The sequence below is a fragment of the Oxyura jamaicensis genome, chromosome 13 (genome assembly GCF_011077185.1).
Source record: "Oxyura jamaicensis isolate SHBP4307 breed ruddy duck chromosome 13, BPBGC_Ojam_1.0, whole genome shotgun sequence".
Classification (NCBI taxonomy): Eukaryota; Metazoa; Chordata; class Aves; order Anseriformes; family Anatidae; genus Oxyura; species Oxyura jamaicensis.
This window is the reverse complement of record NC_048905.1, coordinates 1,956,606-1,979,691: the sequence shown is the minus strand read 5'-3', so window position 1 is coordinate 1,979,691 and position 23,086 is coordinate 1,956,606. Positions and strand designations below refer to the sequence as shown.

Sequence of the window (23,086 nt, the reverse complement as noted above, 5' to 3'; positions counted from 1 at the left end):
CCCGGCTCCCTCCTGAGGCGGCGGTTTATAAGACTCTCCCGTCTCTCTTAAATACTTACGTTGGCATCTCTGTGGTAGGTCAGAATTAACTGAGAGACTCCCTTAGCCTTTTGCTTAAAGCAGCCCGAGTCGGCAAGCTTCAGGTGGTCCCTTGCAAAATACACTCCCACTCACTTCCCATGTTTGTTTGTATTTGTCTGGCTGAGTGGGATAACCCTCGGCTTTCTGCTGAGGGAACAGCCGGGAATTACTGAGGTGAAGCGTGGAAGTGAGGGGAGAGCCTGCAGAAGATACAATTTGTGCTGTGGGTAGCAGGTCAAGTCCTGTACAACTTTCTTTTTTTCTTTCTTTTTTTTTTTTTTTTTTTTAAATTCTCTGTTAAGAAATGCGATAATGTTACCTGGAAAAGGCATGTTATTGCTGAAAAACACTTCAAATTGTTTAACAATATTCAGAGCAGAACATATTCCACTTAAGAACTGCCTTCAGGACAAGTAAATGGAATTGCTTAATATTGCAGAGCTGTACTTAAAGCCCTAGTTATTATTATTATTATTTTTTAAACTGATAAATGTCCCATTATCTCGTACTTAATGGGAATTGAATGTCAGTATTCTATAAACGGTGAGAATCACAGAATCACAGAATCATCTAGGTTGGAAGAGACCTCCAAGATCACCGAGTCCAACCTCTGACCTAACACTAACAAGTCCTCCACTAAACCATATCCCTAAGTTCTACATCTAAACGTCTTTTCAAGACCTCCAGGGATGGTGACTCAACCACCTCCCTGGGCAGCTTATTCCAGTGACTAACAACCCTTTCCATAAAGAAGTTCTTCCTAATATCCAACCTAAACCTCCCCTGGCACAACTTTAGCCCATTCCCCCTCATCCTGTCACCAGGCACGTGGGAGAATAGACCAACCCCCACCTCTCTACAGCCTCCCTTGAGGTACCTGTAGAGTGCGATAAGGTCGCCCCTGAGCCTCCTCTTCTCCAGGCTGAATAAGCCCAGCTCCCTCAGCCACTCCTCGTAAGACTTGTTCTCCAGCAAATGGGGAAGGGCAGTATTTTGTAGACAGACAATGGGTATGGTGTCTTTTAAGTTGGTTAAAGGTGATTACTGTGAATTGTGTGAGAGGCTTAAAATTCTTTTGAGATGTGAACTGACATTGCCTGTAATGCAAGGAGCTTTTAGGAAGGCGAACTTCATGTATCTGATCTTCTGACTCCTCACAGAAAATGCATGTTGATAAATGAGGTGGTGGACAGCCCTGAACTTCTTTTGCATTACATGTATAAATGTTCAAGTAATATCTATGTCACAGATGGGAGGAAGTTCTCTGAATTTCAGAAGGCCTTCAGAGCTCACCTGTAGTTAGTCCTTCTGTTTTTCAGAAATTCCCTCAGAAAGTCCCAATATTTTAGTACTCCCTAGGTGATCATAGAATCATAGAATGGCCTGGGTTGAAAGGGACCTTAAAGATCATCTAGTTTCAACCCTCCTGCTCTGGGCAGGGCTGCCAACCACTATAGCAGGCTGCCCAGAACCACATGCAGCTTGGCCTTGAATGCCTCCAGGGATGGGGCATCCACAACGTCCCTGGGCAACCTGTTCCGGTGCCTCACCACACTGTGAGTGAAAAAAATTCCTCCTAATTTCCAACCTAAATCTCCCCTGCCTTAGTTTAAAACCCTTCCCCCTTGTCCTATCATTACCAACACACATAAACAGGCATTCCCCCTCCTGTTCATACGCACCCTTCAAGTACTGGAAGGCCACAATGAGGTCTCCCCGGAGCCTTCTCTTCTCCAAGCTAAACAAGCCCGGTTCCCTCAACCTTTCTGCATAGGAGAGGTGCTCCAGCCCTCTCATCATCTTAGTGGTCCTCCTGTGGACCCGTTCCAAGAGCTCCACATCCTTCTTGTGCTGGGGACACCGGACTTGCACATAGTATTCTAGGTGGGATCTCACAAGAGTAGAGGGGGATAATCACCTCCCTCTCCCTGCTGGCCACCCATTTTTAACGCAGCCCAGGACATAGTTGGCCTTCCGGGCTGCAAGTGCACACTGCTGGCTCATGTCCAGCTTCTCATCCATCAGGACCTCCAAGTCCTTCCCCACAGGGCTGCTCTCAAAGTCTTCTTCTCCCAGTCCATATAGATACCTGGAATTGCCCCAGCCCAAGTGCAACACGTTGCACTTGGCCTCGTTGAACCTCATTAGGTTCTCATGGGCCCACTTCTCCAGCCTGTCCATGTCCTACTGGATGGCATCCCTTTCCTCTATTGTATCAACTGCACTGTTCAGCTTGGTGTCATCTGCAAACGTGCTGAGGGTGCGCTCGATTCTATCATCTGTGTCGTTGACAAAGATGTTGAAGAGCACTGGACCCAAGACCGACCCCTGAGGGACACCACTTGTGACCAGCCTAGTGATAGCTACCCTCAGAAAGAAAATATGTTTTTTCTTCAGTGAAGTCTATCAGCTTGTCTGTTATTTAAAAATGTTCCTAACAGGAAGGCTGAATGACTAATTTAACCTTTAGTCAGCTTTTCTGCCACCCCTCCTAGTTAGCCCTGCTGATACAACTGAACAGACAAGTCAGGGTCTTTCTCTGCATCTTTTGTTTCCAAAGATGTTTCTTTTACACTTGTTCCAAGCATTAGTAAATCTGCTTTCTGCCTTTTTTCTTTTTTAATGGAGGAAGGATGAGCTGCCCTTCTGATTGTGGCAAATTTCAAACAGCCAACACCTGTTCTTGGCAATGTTTTGCCCTCCCCTGTAGCTCAATGTTTTCAGTTTAGCAATCATAAAAATAAATACATGCATTTACTCACATAAAACAAATGAGCTGACAGATGTGATACTAATACAGCTGTTGTTCACAGCAGGGTATTTTTGTTAGGCGGGGCGTGCCTTATACCGTTGCACCCCAGTAACGATGAACTGCAATCTGGTGTGTGTGAGTTCTGGCCCCTGCTACCTGAAAGGAATGATGTGGTGGATTTACTCCGGGAGGTAGGTCTTTGTATTACAGCTGCAAGAAATTGCAATTGTTTGCATTATCTTTATGTGTCTTGGATTAATGCTGTGAAATTACTTTCTCCTTAACCCAGACTGTGGAAAATAAAAATTAATTGCAAGAGATTTTTCTTCAGTAATGAGAATTATGTTTACTTTTCACTATTCAGAAACATTGGCTAAATGCAAATGACAGCACTGTGTGTGTCTGTTTTGGAAACATTTGGAAAAAGACGAAGCAATGGCCTTCCCAGAAGTGCAATACAAATTTAGTCTTCCCAAATGACTACAACAAAGACTTTTTTCTTTCTTTCTTTCTTTTCATTTTTTTTTTTCCTCCTCCTTCAGGAAAGTTATATACCTCTACAGGCCATTTATCAGTTTAGGATACTTGAGAGGGGACTACGGTATAATTTGATTTATTTAACTTCAGGATCCCATTTGTTAGAACATGGATCTAAGTTATGCTGAAATCTTATATGTCATAAGGCTTAAAATGATACCGGTTTCTGTTTAATCTCTTGACATGCCTGTCAGATATCCAAGGGACCCAGGGCCTAGTGCTGCTGTTGGTCTCTTTCCTTGGTTCTAGGGGCTGATAAGTGCTTTTCCGATTTTGTTTGAGCCTTTTCCTTGCTCTTCAGAGAATACAGTTTGAAGGGAAGCCTGGCAGGGGGACATGCTGATTCTTGGTTTTGCCTTCTTGCTTAGGACATGTGAAGATCTGATAGACTTTTTGCATGCTCCTTTGAAGTAAAAATGTTCACAGTTGAGCGTTGAACCACACTTTTTACTTAAACCTGAGATTAGTCTGTCATTCTGAGATAAGCTTTGGAATCTTTGTTAATTGATAGGTGGCATCCTTTTTTTTATACAACGTAAGTAATTAATGTAAAGAGGAATTGGGAACAGCCACTGTAACTGCAGTGCTTCTACATACTGAGATAAAAATGCTGTTAGAAATCATGTCATCACATGCCATACCACAGTGCTGCACAAAGCTATATCTGCAGGACTTTGTGGTGAGTTACAACAGAGCTGCTTACCCACCTAACAATAAAACAGCTTGTAAAACTTAGGCGCATCTGAGTAACATCTGTATCAAAACACTTTTCTTTATTAACAAATGCTTTCTATCTGCCACTCATGCTTCTTTAAAAGGTAACCTACTCCTTCAAGAGATTTTTCTAAGTGTGCATTGAACTTACTATGCTCTATATTGTTCTTTGGGCAACTCTCTCATTGCTTTTTAGTTCAGAAATCTTGTTTCCCTTCAATTACTGTTGCCTGTATACATTAAGGCATACAGTTACTTATACTCCTTCCTTGGTGTTTTGTCATTCTGCACTTAGAAGTGCAAAGAAATGGGTGTTTAACCTGGGCTATGTGAACCGATAAAATCCTTATTCCAAAGGAAGTGATATAGTAGCAACTCTTAAGTGAACATCTCTTAAGAGTACACACAGATGCAGATCTGACTGCGTGATATGAACTGCCATCCTGCTAAATCATCCTGCTAAGCAGTATGATTTATTGCTTTGCTATGGAAAAGAGACACTTTGCCTTAGTTCTCAAATGATTTAAAATTGGAAGCTGACATAAGCATCAAAGACTTCCCTCCCCTGGGTGGCTGTTGCTAGTCCTCTATGCTCTGCATCTTGCTGTGCTGTGCTGCCAAGTGCAGGCCTCCCCCGGCGTGTCTGCAGTGCTCCAGGTGCAGCGTATCTCTGTCTGAGCGGTGCGTAGGCAGTGTTTGTTGTTAGCCATCAAACCCGGTAGCACATCTCTGGGGTTTTCTTGTACTTTGACGTTTTTCTGAACTGATACTCCTCCTGTCTTACAGTAGTCTTTCTCTCACAAAATTTTCTTCCATGTGTGTTATATGTTCAGAGTCCTTACAGATGGTAGCTTTTCTTTCCCTTCACTTTCTTATCAGGTAAGAGGTGACAGGAAGATGACTTGCACAAGTGGTTCAGTATGTTCACGAGAGAACAAAAGTAAACACTGGGGTTCTGCGTGTGCCAGACTGTGCTATTAGCTTCCTGCTTCTCGTAGTCACTTCCCTGAAGACCTTATCTTTCCCTACGGAGAAACAAATTCTTCTAAACCCTGTGCAGCAGTTGGACAGCTGGTCAAGTTTTGACCATGTGAACACAATAAAATAATATTTAAATGTTGAAAGTAAACCTATTTATTTATTTATTTTTAATTTGGTAAACAGGACTGAAACTGTCAAATGAGGGCAACAAATGCTGTCAGTACATTGCTATGTAAGGCACTAAAGATTGATAATTGTTTTCTTCATCACAAACGCTGGACACAAGGGCCAAGGACTTCCTTCTCAGCAGCACAGTGAACGAGCTGCTGTGCCTGGCAGCTCTGCTTAGGACGTGCTGTAAGAGTTCAGCACAGATACAATACGAATTAGGTCACAAATATCTATCTGCAAGGGCACAAAATTGTTTCTTCCTACTGTCTACAGAGATAAAATTCTCAAGTGAGACTTATTTCAACTGTTGCTGGTGTAGCAAATGGCTTATGTGAACTCTGTGGCTGGTTATCTTTACAGCACTGGCTAACTTGACTTTGCTTGCCATTTTTTTGAGAGAAGCCTTTATCTCATTTCTTTATAGTTCAGAAATCTTGTTTCTTTTCAATTTATGTTGCCTGCAAAAATCTAAGGCATGTAGATACTTATTTCTCCACCAGTGTTTTTAATGCTTAAATGCAGAGATGTTTTTAATTTAGCCCATGGAAAGAATAAATAAATAAATAAACCACCACCACCAACAAAAAACAACCTAAAATCTTGTGTTGCTTCCAATATATTTGAGAGAATAAGGTGAAGTTAATTGACACCACAGAGCAAAACCATCTGTCTGTCCACATCCTTTATGCCAAGTTTGTTAAAAAAGACTTGCAGGTGCATTTGCAGCACCAGTGGAGATGGATCCTCCTTTCCCGGAGAGCCCCTGAGCGCGGATGGGAGGTGCAGCCGCCTGAGCCTGGTGGTGTTTGCATCATGAGCCCAGGAGCTGGCGCTTTCTCCTGCCTCCTGCTGCGGCGGCCTGCTGAGACAGCCAGGAGTGAAGGGAAGCGAGACTGAAGCATTCAGTTTCCAAGTGTTTCAGGATGTGGTTTCAAAACTATACTTTTCTGAGCTTTAAAGCCTTTACATGACTTTTCTCTTTCACTATAGCTCTCGCTGTAGTTCTTCTCTAATATTAATATATCTACCCAGAAGAGGAGTTTTAAAAAATGTTGCATCATAGCTTTCCTACACAAAATTTCTGCGGCTGTCTTGAATGTCTGCTTTCTTTTAACTTGTCCCTACAAGGCAGCCGAGGTCAGGTAAAATCTGTGTCGTGTCATTCGACTGCTTTCCCTCTTCCTGGGTCCTGTTCCTTTGCTTGCACCTATGTGCAGGAGGTGGTCAGTAAACGTTTGTATTGCCATGGGATGAGAAATAAGGTGGAATGACGGTCAGGTTTTTAGCAGAAACTGACATCTAATTCTTAACAGATCTAGCATGGCAGTGAGATCCTAGACGACCACTAGGTGTCCTTGCCAGCACAAGGAGAGGATGATTCCTGTGTGTGACAGAGGAAGCAGTAGTCCAACTCACTGTTCCATTAGGTAAGGAAACGCTCCAGGAGGTACAGCTGGTTGTAGCAGTATCAGGGGCTTTTTATGGTAGTCAGTTGGCCGAGAGCAAGATGGAAGCAGCTGTTAGCCTCTATTCCTCGAAAGCACCTTGGGCACCTTCCCTCTTTGTGTGTTGACCACTGTCATGGCCACAGCTCAGTGCTGGGTTGTTGCACGAGGAGGGGAAGAGGAGGGAGAGCCTGCCTGTGCAGCTGTGCTCCTTCATGTGAAGGATCGTAAGTGTAAAACTGAGAGCGACTGTTTTGTGCATCAGTTAGTTTTATTGTCTTATTTACTAAATATATTTGTCAAAAGCTTTATTCATCCTGTTTCCTCCCTTTGTACCTATCACTGGTTTATTATCGATTTCTTTCATTCACCCTAGGTTTACCTTTAGAAATGAATAAAATTTGTTTTATTAGAAGAAACTTCAGAAAGCTGTGATGATTAACAAGAAAGATAAGACCAGGAAAAAAAAAAAAAAAAAAAAAAAAAAAGCTTGGTTAGAGATGTAGAGTTTAAGAAAAAACGTATTTTGCATACTAAGTGCTTGGATTTCTAGAAGGCTCAGTGGAAATAAGCATGAAGGAACTTGAGAGAGTCGTTGGGTGCAAAGGCGGGATGTCCAAAATAGTGTGTCTAACTTCCCCTCTGAAGCACCGTTCACTTAAATAGGATCCAGCTTTTCTGTTTCTACTTGCTATATATGTAACTTTTCTCCTCAGACATTTGCTTACTACTGGTGAAATAGATACATCTAAAAAACCTTTGTGCGACCCTCATTTATAATGACCTTGATTTGTATCTTGAGAAGGAAAGAAAAAGTTATTTGGTTAAAAATGAAGGTGGAAGCATCAGTCCCACAGCCCTTCTGAAAGAAAACAGATTGTCTGTCTCTGCTCTAAACTCTTAACTACAAATCAATCTGTTGCTACTCTGATATTCCTGTATAATTGCCCATGAATGCAAACTCAAGTACTTCAAGTATTCACAGATGCAGAACATCAGAAATAAAGATTATAGTAAATCAGACCTCATGAATATGCATTTTTTGTTGCCAGTAAATAATCTGAGTTATCTAAATTAAAATTCAAAATTATATATTGAGGAAAGGAAGTGTTCTTCTTTTTTTAAGAGTTGGAAAACATTTGCAGTAGTCTTCCTGCCATTACTATGCACATAATAATCATCTAAAGCAAATGATACTTCTTTTTATGCTGCCTGTTTTAAATAACTTTTATTTCTTAAATTGGTGTTAAAAATAGCCTGAGAACTCTAACGAGCAGTGGGCTGTGGAGCTGATTGGAAGCCACTGAACCATTTTGTGTTCTTCTGATATTGGTTCTGGACTGAAGCAGCACTAAGGAGAACCAGTTCATGTCCATTAAATGCCACGATACAGGTGTTGATTAAAAGCATTCCTAGGATTTAGACACTTAGAAGCAGAAGCAGAGCAGGTACTTATGGGAGTGACATCTTCACACGTCTTCTATTTAACCCATCTATATATAATTCAGAAGTCTGTACAAATGTCTGTTTAATCCCCACTGTCAGGGCCCTGAGAGCACCAGCAGGTCGTAATGACGTGGACCAGCCTCACCTGGGATTTCCATCCCCCCAACTCCCTGCACATGGGCCCAGGAACCTCATTTAAGCTCAGAACTGCTCTGTAGGAAGTCCTATAGTTATGCAGACCTGGTGATTTGGGCTTCCACGCTGACCCTAGGCTTGTGTTGACACCTCTCCCCTGTCTGTTAACCACAGGACTGGCATCGGAGCCCTTGGCTGCCACCAGCCCCATCCTGCTTCCTGTGCAATGCAGCGGTGTCTTTGCGTGTGGGGGCCCTGCCCTGCCTGTGCTGCGGCTGTCCCCAGCTTCTGGGTTGTCCTTCCTAGTGTGGTGAGGCTGTCCCCTGGTTTGTGAATCCTTATGAATTCATCCTTAAAATTTCTGTCTGATTTTACCAAAAGACCTGTGTCCTTTCCACTTCACTGTGTTTAGAAAAACCTTGTAGTAAAGGGAAAAGTCCTATGCATCTTATAAACAGAAGAGGTTTTGTGTAAAACAGGTTTTTATGATAAATTTTTAAGACTTTTTAGCATCCAGCTCTCATCGTTCTCCTGTATGTTAAGTGATATTCACAATTCCCCTATGTGTTTTTCTTTACGGAGCAATTTCAAACAAACAAACCCAAACCTATGTACTTGCCCAAATATATTGGGCCTCCTTTTTTTTGTGAGCCATCCTGGACAAAATCAAGTGTTGATAATAAACAGGTAGGGGATGGACCCTATAACTGAGTGCTTTGGAGTCTATAAACCTGTTGTTGTTATCAGCTAGAAGTATTTGTGCTGTCGTATAAAACCAGTTATTTTGTGTTGAGTTACAGATACTGACTTGCCTGAACAGTATCAAGAAGCACTGCAACATGGCCACCTTAATTAAAAAAAAAAAAAAAAGTCTATATGTAGACTCTAAGACATAGGGAGTAGAAAATAATGTTTTGTTTTCTCTGTGGAAATAGACCTGTGTATGTAATATCACCCTCTTCTCAAGACAATTATTTAAGTTAGTGCTGGCTTTTCACTCTATCATGTGATGCTCTATGACTATATTAGGAGAAGGTTTCTTGAAACTATTTTTGCTGGAATTCCTATAAAAGAAAGATCACTGTCATCTTTTTTATCTTAAATATATATATATATATATATATATATATATACACATATATAAAAATCCTGGAAATGTCCCTGTCATTTTCTTCTGTTTCATATGCAGTTCAGATCCCACACCTGAGGAGAATCAGGGTTTTGATTACAGTTGTCAGTTACGTTGTGCTTGTTTGCTCATTGCAATAACTGTTGTTTTGAGTTAATTCATTAGCATTGTTGTAAACAAGTGCGCATGAGAAAAGAAAGGGAAATAAAAGGAGAGAGGTGAAGCCTCCCTAGTACATATGAAACCCTATATGACACTTACTTTGTCTGGTGTGACTCCTTTACTGAGGCTTGTTATATCGAATGTGTCAGAGGGGAGAGTAAAAACCTTTTGGCTGGATTCAAGTGTGAGTGCTTGTGCATATGGCCTGGGAGGCTCAAGAGACAAGTTTCTCAGCCATTTGGACCTGCTTCTGGGCAAGTCTCTTCATAACTTTAAGTCCAGCATAGGCATGGGAAAACTGTGATTCTAGTTTCAAAGGCCTTGTTTAAGCTCATTTAGATCCAGGTTCTCAAAGGTATTTATGTATCTAGCTCTAAATGTAAAGGATTTAGTTGTCTGAATTTCATTTGAGAAGAAAGGCCATAGGGTTCACAGGGTGACATCCTATAGTCCTGAAATTGATACATTCAGGAGCATGATCTGACTGAAAATTGAGCAATAGATTAAATGACTTCAAAAGTTTCCTGTGACTTTTGCTTTCCATCGCATTCTTCAGCCTTTAAACCAGAACTGTGCAAGCCAAAAAACGAAAGGTAATGTGCTGCACTATTCCTTGCTATAAATCAAAAGGGAGAAAGTCACTGGGCCAGACTGAACATGTACATTTTAACACTTCCCATAAACACCAAAACCTGTAATGGATATAGAAGTTGGAATTAAGTCTTGCTTGATGCTCTTATACTGATCCTAGTCAAACATCCATTCTGTGATTCCTTTTCCTCTTATGTTAATGAAGAGAATTTAAAATGTTATAACAGGATAGCTAGATTTTCAAACTGGAACACTTCTTACTGTATACTTAAGTGAAACTGCCAAGTGAAGCAGACTATTGCGTGGTTTTCCACCTTGATTTCAATGATAATGCACAAAACATAGTTTTGGGTAGGGATAATAGCAATCTATTAGCTTTACTAGTGTATTTGAATATCATGTAATCCCAATGCTCCTGTCTCTTGCATTTAGCTAGTGTCTGATGTGTATGCTTGCTGATGTTCATTGTGATCTATGCAAGTTACTTTAAAACAATGAATTACAGAAACAATCTTATTTTCCCCAAAAGGTATTTAAGTTGAAAATTATTTAGGAAATTTCTTTCCTGTTTGACACTCCTCTTCCCCAGCCTTGAAGACATTCAACAAACATGATGAAGATGTAGCTGTCCTTGCAGAAGATGGTGTGGGATATGAAACTTTGGGGGCTGTTGTGGGAAATTGGTAACTACCTGGAGGTAGTTACCTACCTCCATCCCTGGAGGTCTTTAAAAGACGTTTAGATGTAGAGCTTAGGGATATGGTTTAGTGGAGGACTTGTTAGTGTTAGGTCAGAGGTTGGACTCGGTGATCTTGGAGGTCTCTTCCAACCTAGACTATTCTGTGATTTTGTGATTCTGTGATACCAGCAGTCTTCAACTCTTCATGGTTACAACTTCTCTGCCCTTAATTTTTAGCTAGACATTTCCTCTCAATTTGAGAAGATTCAGGATTATTTCTCTAGGGAGAGTATCATCAGCTGGTTTCAGAACACACAATGATACCTTGAATAGATGGAGGAAGCTGAGACTAGGGACTTGTAATTACTAATAAGGCTGCAAAGGTGTGCACGTTTTATTTTTATTCACTCTGTGATGAGTAGTCTGTGGACAGTGTGTTTTGTTCACAGAGAACTATTTGAATATTTTAGTCATTACAAGACAGTATGACGTCAATTTTTTTGGTTTGTTTGCAGACAAAATATTTCCAGTGGCTATGTGGATGCTGCACTGTTGATCTAGGCGTACTGGTAACAGGCTGATTGTTCTGGACTAGCCTTGATCACCCATTTGTGGATACTACTGGTTATATCTTAATATAATAGAAATATGTGGTTTGTTGTCTTATACTGCGCGCAGAGAACTCTTGTATTTTATGACCTAATATCGCTACTGAGATTTTTGTGATATTAAGTGAGATTGAAGCATCTTCAGTGGCTCTAGTTGGTTCAAATCCAGAAATTCTTACTGACAATGTTAACTGGCACGTAATTGCTAAATTACATTATTTCTTGTAGCTTTCTGAGTCAAGGCCTCTCAAAATAACAACTTTTACACATTGCTCTTCTTTTGACCTGCCCAGCATTTCCTGGGGTTTACATATTTTTGAACCTTTTTTTTTTTCATTCTTGTTTTCAAGATATCCGTCAAGTTACTCGTCTCTTTGTTAACCAGGCTTGTTTAGAAAGCCAAACAGTGCTTCTCAGTAAGAGAAGGATTTACAACAAGTGGCAGAACTAAATTCTGGTTTCCAAATATGATGGTTATAATATGGCTTATAACTGAGATGCTGATTAGTTTGTAATCTTAAGTAGTGATAGTTCATTACCTAGGTTGCTACGATGGTATCTATGGTATGAAGGTAATACAGTACATTTATTTTTTGTTGGGATACAGAACAGTTAAACAGTCATAAACAATCTGCTCATGCTCCAAAACCAAATACGCACCCCAAAAAAGCCCCCAAAACAACAAAACCACTGTACCAATGCAGCCCATGAGGATTACCAATTTAAAGAAGCAAATGGTTTGGATGTGAATGCAGCTAACTGCCAGTATCTCCTGTAAAGAGTGGAAGAGTATTGTTGTCTCTTCTTATACAAAGCTTGCAGAACTAGCATATAATTGATTGTTTTTTTTTGTCTTAGGTCTAAAAGCACTCCCGATGTATTACAGGATGAACCCTTGAGGGGTGAGCAACAGTTGCTTGTGTCTTTGAACACTGAAGTATATATTTTTGGCATTGTGTGTCTAAAAATGCGTAATAAACATCTATCGGTTTTCAGAAAAAGCCAACATGATTCTCTCAGTAAATGCTGCAGACGTTAAAAGCAGAAAATTTGCCGGTCTTTAAAGTTCATGAGTGAAAAACAAAACAAACAAACAAAAAACCCACCACCACCACAAAATCAAGAGAAGATCATAGTAGAAATGTGAAAATAGTTCCTTGCACTCTTGATGTTCTTATTTCTTTACAGAATATTTGTTTCTTCTTTACTCAGAAATCTTGTCTCAGACCAAACTCTGAATACAAAAAACTTTTCTGAACCATCAATTTACATGAATAATAAGTTGCCAGCACTAGACAGCATTTCCTTTTGAGCCTAAAGGAACTCAGGAAGCTGATAATTTGCTATCTGTGTTTTGCAGTCTATTACGTAAATCAGCTTCAAGACCAAATACACCAAAACCGGCAAATGTACTGGTTGGTTTATTTGTTTAAAGTTTCTGTGAAGGCTAGAACTAGTCAGCAGTGAAATGAAAATGAAGGAAGAGTTCATACGGCTTCCACAGCAGGTAAATCACCGCTCCTCAAGCTTATTAGTGCTCTTTGTTTCTCGACTTGTTCAAAGATGTTGAAATCTGAAAAGGATTTGATGGCATTTATTACCACAGGCAAGAATATTGGGGCTTCTGATAGGTGTGTTTGTCCTTAGAGAATGAACCTCTTAAGATTAATTACCAGCCAATAGAAAGGAAAATGGTCATTTTTCACTTTTCAGGAAGCTTATGAACAAACTCCAACAGAGTGGTATGGTGCATGTATATTTGAGATGACCGTAAATGATCTGGAAACAGAAGTGAATAATGGGCTGGTAAATTTGCAAACAATTCATAGTTTTCTTCATGATGATAAAAACAAGTTTTGACTGCAAACTTGTTTTGACAAAGTAGCAGATGAGTTTGCATTGATAAATGAACCGGGAGCAGGATGAAGGGAGGGCGTGAATGATAACCCCAGATTTGTAAATAGTAAATGCTGAATTTGCTGAGTTTGGAAAGGAAAAACTTAGGCTAATCTGTCTGAGAAAGGTCCATTGAAAATGGAGCAGTACTCACAGCATACAGAATATTGGGAATAGTTTGAGAACAAATTGAGAACTAAATTGTAAATGTTAGTGTAACATTGAATAAATTAATCTACTGCCCGTAGCTTTGAATGCTGAGACCCATAGTAATGCAGACTCCATCTTGACAAAGGCAGAGTGCAACTGGAAAGGATGCAGAGCATAGGGATTGGTTACAGTATGGAAAAGCTTTGCTATGAGCAGACAATAAATAATAATAATAAGCAACTACTGTCTTTTGATTAAAAGCAGATAAAATCCACAAGTCCACAAAATCTGGACAGGAGGAAGAATGTGCCTGAGGAACAGCATTCACTGTTTTTCATGGGACACCGAGAATTTGTTTGTTGGGATATTGAAACCAAGGGAAGTACTCTCTAAATAGAAGACAGAGTTGTGGAATTGCTGGTACCTTGACATGAGGTTCAGAGTTTGTGGAATAGAGTCTTTTTCTTTTTCTTTGGGCTTGTGACTTCCTTATGTTTAGTGCAAAAGAGTCTTAATTTATTTTAGTGTTGAACAGTGGAAGTTCAACTGCTTAGGTACACTCAATCCTACACATATACGTGCACCATATTATTGTTCCCTTTTTATGAAAAAGTGAGAAATTGAGATTCTCTTAACTGATGGAGGTCCTCCAAATATATATGGAAATAACTGACATCTTGATTTTTTTTTCTTTCTTCTTCTTTTTTTTTTTTTTTTTAAATCTGAAAGAGATTGTAACGGATTTATTTTAAGAGTTCCCAGATATTTTATTTAAGGCTCTTTTAACAGCCAACTGTTTTGTTCCATTGTCACATCACAGACAAAGGCTTGCACCTTGCACCATCATCCTTACCTGTAACCACCTTCCTGGACGGGCATCACCTCCCCTTTTTCTGTTGCTGTCCTGTGATTTCTGTAACTTGTTGTGCTTGTCTGAGGTTAGGTCCCATCAGAGAACGATGACATGCCTTCTACAACTTTGGTGTGGGGAAGTAAATCTGAGGAATTTTAGTAAATTGTGCAATGAATTTGAACTTCAGTATTCCTATCAGTTAAAGGGAGACATTGAGCAGTGTGTTCTGAAATAATTGTGTTTTTCCTATGAGAAAGTTTAAGTTAGGATAAAAATGCAGAAACTTATACTGCCTGACCTTTTCTGTTCTTCATACTAGGAAAAGACTTGGCAAATATGGTAGAAGCTATTTTCCAGGCTTTGTCTATTCCTAGTTTGTGTGATGTTTTTACTTTTTAGAAGGATGACAGTGGTGCAATTGTGATAATAAAATGCTTCTGTCTATCCAAAACTGGGCCCAAATTGAATCAATTACACAGTAGCGAAACTGAGCTATCAAATTTGCAGTGTTGCTGAGATTTGCTGTCAGCTTTGGTTTTATCTAAATTGCAGAGAGGTCCTGTACTGTCTGCGATAGGTTAAAAGCAGGTGGTTTAGCAGGCTTGTTGGATTTGCCAGTGCCAATGGGATGGGTCAGCAAGGCAAGAGAAGAGCTAACAGAGCTTCAGGTTACATGAATGCTTGTTACAAGTCTAAAACGTTTTCAGTCCCAGGGACACACTGGACAGCTGATGTTGGGACCAAGGTAGGCAGTGTGTTAACTCGGCTAGTTACTCGCAAGGCTTAATGACACAGTTAAGGACTGAATGACACTCCCCTCTAGTGGGATGTCATGACAATTACTGAGTAACTGAATCCAAAATCTGCCTCTCCTTTTTGATTTGAGCCTACATATCCACCAGGAAGCTGGGACGAGGAAGCCTGTTTAGTCTTTCCTTCTCTTGGTGGAGAGTGGTTGCTGTGCTCCTTCCTTCCAGCACTATAGAACCTTATATAAGATGATCTGACTGTTTCTGCCACCTTGAAGCCAATAGTTATGTTTCAGTCCCATAGATTTGTTAAGAAAAAAGTATTAGGATGCAGCGCCATTGAATTCAGTAATGTCTTTAAAAAAAAAAAAAAAAAGTGCTTTTAAATGAATCTTACGTGAATGTAACTGGAAAGACCAATTGATAGCTCAGGGACCTGTAAATGTTTGAAAAGAGTTCCCTGAAAACAATACCTGGAAATTGTTTATTCCATGCTTGGTTAATGAAACCAAAGAAACAGAGTAGACAATTATCCTTGGTTTTGAGTGGCAAATCATAGATGGATCATGTAGCACACAGTAATAATTGCTGAAAATGTGGCCTACTGAAGGCATCCCCCCACAGAAATATAACAGTGGCAGCATCATTCAGTGGAATTCATTTGTTGTTTTTGTCACAAAGATTAGAAAAAGAAAAATTGAAATATTAGGTTAGGTTTCCCATATTTCACTCACCTCAGTTCTGAACTGACCATTCTCTACACCCATGGGACCTAATCCTTAGGCCAGTGTTTTTATACTAAATAGCATCTTGGTTACACTTCAGAGTAATAGTTATGGCTTAAGCTATTTCCTTCTGACTCTAGTTCTATCCAACCTCAAGAGCTATTAACTGTGATGTAGGAGTGAATAATGAACTCCATGGTCAAGTTATTTTAAGCTTTTTGATTGAGAAATATAACTGCTTAACAGTTCTAATGCGAAATCCTTTTTATTCCCTTTAACTTTAGAGGACTGGGGGTATGTGTCCATGCTTTTTCAATCCCATGTTTTGGCTGTTGTCCCTGGTTGCATATGAGTGGCTTCTTACCCTAGCTTTAGCACTAGCATGGCAAGTGAGCTTGGAAAGCAGATTCAGGGCAAACCTATTATTTTTCCTAGTGTTTTGGATTCAAGTGATAGTGGAACAGTATCTTTAAGGGTTAGATCCAATGAGTGTCTTTTCATGGAAGGGAAGGTCTCCAAGCCAGCCCCATATCTTGCTGAACCCCGTACTCCAATAATTCTTGCTGCTGTTTCTCTCAGAAGTGGAGCTCTGTCACACTCTGCAGATTGGCACATAAATAATCAGAATACATAGAAGATTGATTCATGTCAGACTACAGTACCTAGCTCTTTATGTGCCCTGGTAAACAGTGATACATGGGTGTTAAGAGATAACAGTTTGCTTCCTGTTTATTAGATTTTTCAAGGTAAGAGGGTCTTAATAGTTGATTGTAATTGCTATTGTGCTTTACCAGCCAATTGAATTAAGCAGTTCAGATGAATGAGTTAAGTAGTTCAGGTAGTAGTCTTAACAAGCAAGAGATAAACATCTTTTTACTTACCATAGATTTAGAGGTCTGCAGCTTGCAAGTCAGTGTCCCTGCTATTGTGGGAACCCAGCAGTTAGTACACAGCCTGTAACATGAAGCATTAGGACATTTCACTTCATATGCGGAGCTGCATCCTTTTCAAAAGCTGTTTTAGGAGCAAATGGACTGATTTTCACAAAGAGAGAGCTATGATTAAAGGACAGTCTGCTTCCCTGATGGACAATTTTGGTTTAGTAGAGGAGATCTTTAGATAACCTAATGAGGAGAATTTTGTTCTTGCAGTGGGAAACCATAGCAACCTGCCACTTTAGAATGCATGGTATATAATCTATCTGTCCTTCAGACAGTACTTTGCAGTCCAGAAATAGTCATCGTTTCTTCATGTGTGAATGTAAAATGTCAGACAAAGCTGGAGTGACAGCGCAGTCTCTGAGGTAAACATGAGCCCTGTTGTGCTGTTCAGGTGGTGCTGCCCATTTGGAAAGCAGATCCCAGAGGGGGGCCAAGGTAGAATGTTACTTTTTAGTTTTGTTTTTTAAACAAACAGGTTGTAGAGGCCCTCTGACAACTGGTGATGGGAAGAGCCTGCTGCAGTCCCCTTCACGCCAACCTTACCCTGCCCAGAAGCCCATATGTGTTCCTACTTATTTTTGGCACAGTTGTCTTAAATTACAGTATTTGGGATTAAAAGCTTTTTGGTCATTGCTATTTTTCACATTACTTTGCTCAGGCTCAAATAACCATAAAAGTAGACAGTAATTATATAGTGGGGGTAAGTGCCCTGCAACTCACTCACAGCTGGACAAAGTTGCTGGCTGCACTCAATAAAAATGCACCAATGATTTTATTTATTTATTTATTTTATATTGGAAGTGTGTCTGTGCAATCTCACTGACTTCTCTCTGCGTCCCCTTCCCTGTTACAAGTTCTAAGGCAAAGCTGAATTCTGTAGAAAGCAGCACTGAAACCAAAGCTCTTAAAATTTAGCTTGTGAGTCTTACTGTCTGCTGCCTGTTTTAGAGACTGGGCTGCCAGTCTGAAAGGGATGATTTGCTCGGCTTTCATGTGAAGTGGCCTGAATGACCAGGGCATTGATATAAGAAAAAATGGCAAATATTTTGTGATATTACTAAGGATTGATTTAGACATACCACCCTGTATTTCTAGCTTGCTATCTTTAAATATTAGCATGACTCCAGCTTGTTTAGGAGTGCTTAGAAATCCACCTTTGTATCATGGAATGCTCTATACAAATGTATGTTTTGTGCAACTGAGTCATTTCAAGTGTTTTTTTCTATAAATCAAATTTTAACACCCGATTTTTTTTGTGGTTAAAATGCAAAATGATTTTGATAGCAGTGCCATCTACTCTCACTTAAAAGGGGAGAGCACAGCAGTATTTCGTCAGTGTTTCTGTTGTTGATCGTTATGCTTTTTCTGTGTCAGAGTGGGCTGAGTCTATTAGATTTCTTCTGCTCCTGTAAATTGAATTGGCTCCTTATTGTTGGTGATGCATCAATTTATTTTAAATTACGGACAACCAATTCTTGTAATTTGTCCCTCTACTTCTCTGCTTTTTCTGACTTAAAAAAATCTTAGTCATCTGAATCTGAGCTGTTTTCAGCTTCGATTTTTTTTTTTTTTTTTTTAATGGTCCACTGTGTACATGGTACTTGCATTTGTGTATAAACAGATTCAGCACTTTGTCAGGTGCTTGTGATCACTTGTGTCTAAGCAAATGCTGTGGGCTTATTTTGTTTTTGTTTTAGTGCACTGGCAGCCTTTTCTCCCTGTTTTGTTCAGAGATCTAATAGAAAACTACCTTGTTGTGAGAGGATACTTCAAGTTGAAATTAAGTGTAAAGGACAGTGTGTATGCTCAGATCGTTAATATCAAAACTACTGATAAAAGTAATTGTGTGGAAAACCATGATCTTACAAGAGAATGTCAGATTCAGATTTCGCCCGAATGAGGGCAGTAGTGGCACATGATTTTTATGGTCCTTGTTCATTTTTAATGTAACACTCATTAAAGACTGTGAGCTTTGGTATATTTATATTAGGTGTTTCAGTGAATGTGTTGTAGAATTACTTTTTTAAATCGAGAACTGAGAAATACCAGGAAAGACTGTGAAGGGAGATATTTTTATAAAAAGGAGTTTCAACTTAACCTCCCACTAGAATGATTTTCAAGTTCCGAACAGAAGCAAGACAACTTGCTGAAGGGAAGAAAATGCTATCACTTGACAAGCAGAGTTGGCAAATCTGCCTTTAAAGTTTGCTGTGTTTTCAGGAGATGGTCAAGTTTTACAGCAATGAAACTTTTTGCTTAACGACTGTTTTTCATGCATGTTGTTTAACTTTACTGTTCAGTACCTGCCAACTCTGTTTGTATGTACTTAAATAGCATACTGATAATCATTACATGCTCATGTGGCTGCCTTGCAGCAGCAGTTACGGAGGTATTAGATGAATACCTACCCCTCCCCATGCCTTAACAGACCTGTTGTGTTTCCTTAATTGGCTTTCAGTACTGCATAGGGAGAGATTTTTGAGAGATCTGTTGATACAGGTGTATTAATGAGAGATATCTTTGGAAGAGTAAAATCTCTATCAATTAAGGACCTCCTGATTTAGCATCTAGTGACCTGATTTTTGCAGCAGTTACTACAGCAGTTAAGATGAGATCATAACTATGCAGGTATCTTGTGGAGATGGCAGAAGGATTAGCTAGTGGGATGACTAATAGAACTACAGAATGAATTATGTAACTGGGTATTATGGTTTCAAGAAACTTGTTGTGATGTGTTTTTGACTATATCTGCCCAGGTTTAGTGAAACTTGTGCTTGTGCTCCACTGAGTCTGGAAACCCTGCAGCTACAAACCGACAGGCACGTGTAAGGGTGCGTTTTGTTCTTTCTACAAAAGACTCCACAGTGTGGGAGTGTGGCCATGGGGTCAACAAGCCCCATGGTTGGTGATAACGTCAGACTCTTAACGATGAGTCCATCAGGAATGTAAAGAGTTCAGAGGGAACAAAGAAGGGTGGTTCAGGAGACGCCTTGCTGCCTCGGGTTGCTTGTTCTCCGGCCCTTAAGGCATGGATGTTGCTGGGGGTTTGCTGTTGCCGGGCAAAGTTATTGAGCAATGAAGAGTTAGTGGAAAAGAACTTCTGTGGGGCTAAGGGTATGAGGGGAGCCTGTCCTCGATAAGGGATAAATAATGAAGTTATGTCATCAGTAAAGTGGCAGCAGTTACAGATCCTAAAAGAACCCTGGTGTCTGTGTGGTCATTATGCTCAGCACAGATCTATTGAATGACGTGGGAAGAGCAACTCCTGAGCCAGCACACCTACTGCTGAATTGTCACTGGTGGGCATTTGTATTTGTGTGCCTGCTGACACCAGTACAGAGCTGTGAGAGTTTCCCGACTGCTTGGCTAACACCAGGTGAAAGATTACTGGTCCCTAGGTGAGGAGCCGGGGTGAGCTAGTTACGGGCTGCCAGGGAGCAGAACCGCAGCTGTCAGCAGTAACTGGTAGGCAGGGCTTTTAGTCCTGGGGGGACGGGGGGGGGGGGGCGGGGAGGGGGATGGGGACGGGGACGGACACTAACACAATAAAAAAGAACAAAACACCAAGTGTATTAGTTTTGCTTGCACATAATTTAATTCTTTTTCTAGTTGAATTTTCTGTTGTTGGGTTTATCTGCCAATATGATAAAAAGACTCAGCATATCATGGAATAGTACTTGCTGCTTTCTATGTAAGTGATGGAACGGATGGATCTTAGAGTTAGAAATCTAAATTAAATCTGCATAAAACCAGGCTGACAATTGTAACAACATGCTTTCCTGTGTGCATAGGCAGCAAACATTTGATGGGATAAGGAAAATGGGAGGTTGCCTGTAAGCTGTGAGAGCTGTGAGCAGGCTATGTGTTGTGCTGCAATGTGCGGCTACTGCCTTTACAGTGTGTGGAAGGAGAAAGAGGAGGAAGTTAGCTGTTTCTGTTGCACTTTGCACTCCTGTGTGGGAATTTATTCTCAGTACAAATATACCCTATGTTTTGAAGCTGCCATTCTGGCAGCTGCATGTCTCCGGACAGGCTGTGGACCTTCTCTTTATGAGGAATGTGTGGGTTATAGCAACACTGCCACTCATTCCTTATTGGGCTGAAAATAGTGTGGGAGGCACAGTCTGCCCCATGCGCACCGCACACTGCCTTGTGCCTCTTGACTGCACATCCATGCAGGCTCGTGCAGAGGGTTGGAGACTGTAATACGGAAACCCCTTCTTGGAGAGAGAGAGGGAAGAGACTTTTCCCCTGCTCAATTCTACAGAGCTCTGTGGATTCCTTAACTCTTCCAGCTGTAATTTACAATGGGGAAAAAAAAAAAAAAACAACAAACAAACAAACAACAACCACAGAAGACCTAAACTGATTACCTAAGTATTTGCTCTTGTCTTACTGTGTGCTTGTTACGTTGTAATGCTTTGTGGTTAACCCTAACAGTTTGAGGCTAAAAAGGTGATATACAACTTATCCCAAGCTTTGGGAAGCAGTTCCTAGTCTGCCTTTACACCAAACTAGCAGCTGATCTGCATCTAGTGTGTGTGCAGGTGCAAGGAACTGCAGCAGACATGGAGAAACCAGGAAGGCTCAATTCTTGGCTGTGCTTTTCTTGGGCATCTTTGAGTTACACCCTCCCTCTTTTTTAAACTTAAATTTAAAAGCTGGGTAGTGCTCTGCTTGCTGATCTTCAACATTTATCAAGAAGTCTGTGAATGTCTCATGGCCAGAAAGCCTCACACCATGTTCTGTGTCCTGTGGGGGTTTGTAGGAGGGGAGCCTGCACTTTGGACATAAAATTCCTATGGAGTTATTTGAATTTTTGGTAAAATTATTTGAATTTGAAGGTAAAATTTCCATGGCATTATTTATTGCAACAAAATTAAGGTTGCTTCTATTACTTTTGTATGTGTCATTTCTCCCTTTTTATTCTTTGCTTCCTGTAAAGCAGCTTACACGTTATGTATGTAGAAGCTATTTTCCTCATGTTTCCGTTCAAAATATCTTAAAATACATGGCAATCAGTGCTGCTCAAGAAAACTGTTGTGCTTGAGTTCCCAGACATCTTGGAAGGCTAAAACCCTGTAGCTGGCTCAAAGGTGATAGCGTTTACTGTAACGGATTGCACAGAAAATTAACAGGAAAGAATGATTGTTGGCAAATGTTCTTTCAAGGTAATGTCAGATTACTGTACGTATGAATGACGCTGTTTGCATTGGCTGGTGAGGGCAGAATGTATGGTTTGTCCAGTTACCCTGTGTGGTCTTCCATTCTCTTTCAGAGTAATGTGCATCTCTGGGTCTCCGCATTTCTAGCCTCTGCTGCTTTTGCATCTGACTTCATTTAATTGTGGCATGGGACATGGTTTGTGTTGAAAGTGGAAAGCTTGTAGAGGCTGTCTTCACGATCATTGCCATGACATAAAAGGCTTGAGGCCTGCAGCAAGTTCAAAGAAGTTTGTGATTTTCTTCACTTGTGTGCACCCACCGACTGTTCCAGTTCCTACTGGGGGAAAAAAATAATTTAGGAAATTTGTTTCCAGCTTGTTTTGAAGAAGACAGCACTATTTTTGTTAGAAAGTATTCAAAAACTCCTGAAGAGAAAGAAAGGCAACATCAGCATTTACTATGACAAATTGGGTAGCAGCTAATGTCTAAGGAGTAAGTGGAAAGCAATCAGAGGAATAACTGGCCAACAGGAACAGTCTCAGGGCTTTTAGTGAGCATGCCCCAGCTGTGGTTTGGTTGTTGTTGTTGTTTTTTTTTTTTTTTTTTTTTTTAATTGCTGCTTGTTTGCTAAGTAGCAACATGCCGGTACACTGGCACACAGTTCGCAACAGCATAAATTGGCCATGAGTAGTGGATAATTTACCCAAGTAAACCATTTTGGACGCTCGCATTCATTGCTTCATTGTGAAGATGTTAGGAACATCAGGATCCAGCCTGGATCTTTTGTTACACTTAGGTCTCTGATCCAATTCTCCTAACAGTACCTGTGGTCATCACTGTACCAGGCATTGACTAGAGATAATGCAAGAATTCACATCTTGATCATTAGTCAAAAATCGACTATGGCTGAATTATTTTTTTTTCTTTTGGGAATCCTTAGATACTCATTCAGTATGTTTCATCAGAACATAGTTTGTATTTCTTTGGTGAAACTGATGTTTCTACTTCTACTCAGCAATCCCTGTACCTGTACCCTAGTTTTTGAATTTTCATAATTAATGAAGACATGAGTCACTCTCATGACTCATCTGAAACAGCACTGAAAGCCAGTAGATTGCATCAAGTACTCCAGAGAACGACTCCACTAATAAAGGAATTTAGAAAAGAAGCAGGCAG

General features: G+C 40.3%; 2 long non-coding RNA genes across 2 annotated transcripts; one reads left to right on the top strand and one right to left on the bottom strand.

Annotated features, from left to right (window-relative positions):
- Window positions 1-10,767: 10,767 nt before the first annotated feature.
- Window positions 10,768-11,561, top strand: LOC118173568. Its single transcript, XR_004754288.1, has 3 exons — window positions 10,768-10,787; window positions 11,061-11,206; window positions 11,339-11,561. It is a non-coding gene; the product is annotated as an uncharacterized LOC118173568 (long non-coding RNA).
- A 2,635-nt stretch (window positions 11,562-14,196) lies between these two features.
- Window positions 14,197-15,447, bottom strand: LOC118173569. The gene is made up of 2 exons (XR_004754289.1): window positions 14,456-15,447; window positions 14,197-14,364 (listed from the first exon to the last, which is right to left on the bottom strand). It is a non-coding gene; the product is annotated as an uncharacterized LOC118173569 (long non-coding RNA).
- Between the last annotated feature and the right edge of the window lie 7,639 nt (window positions 15,448-23,086).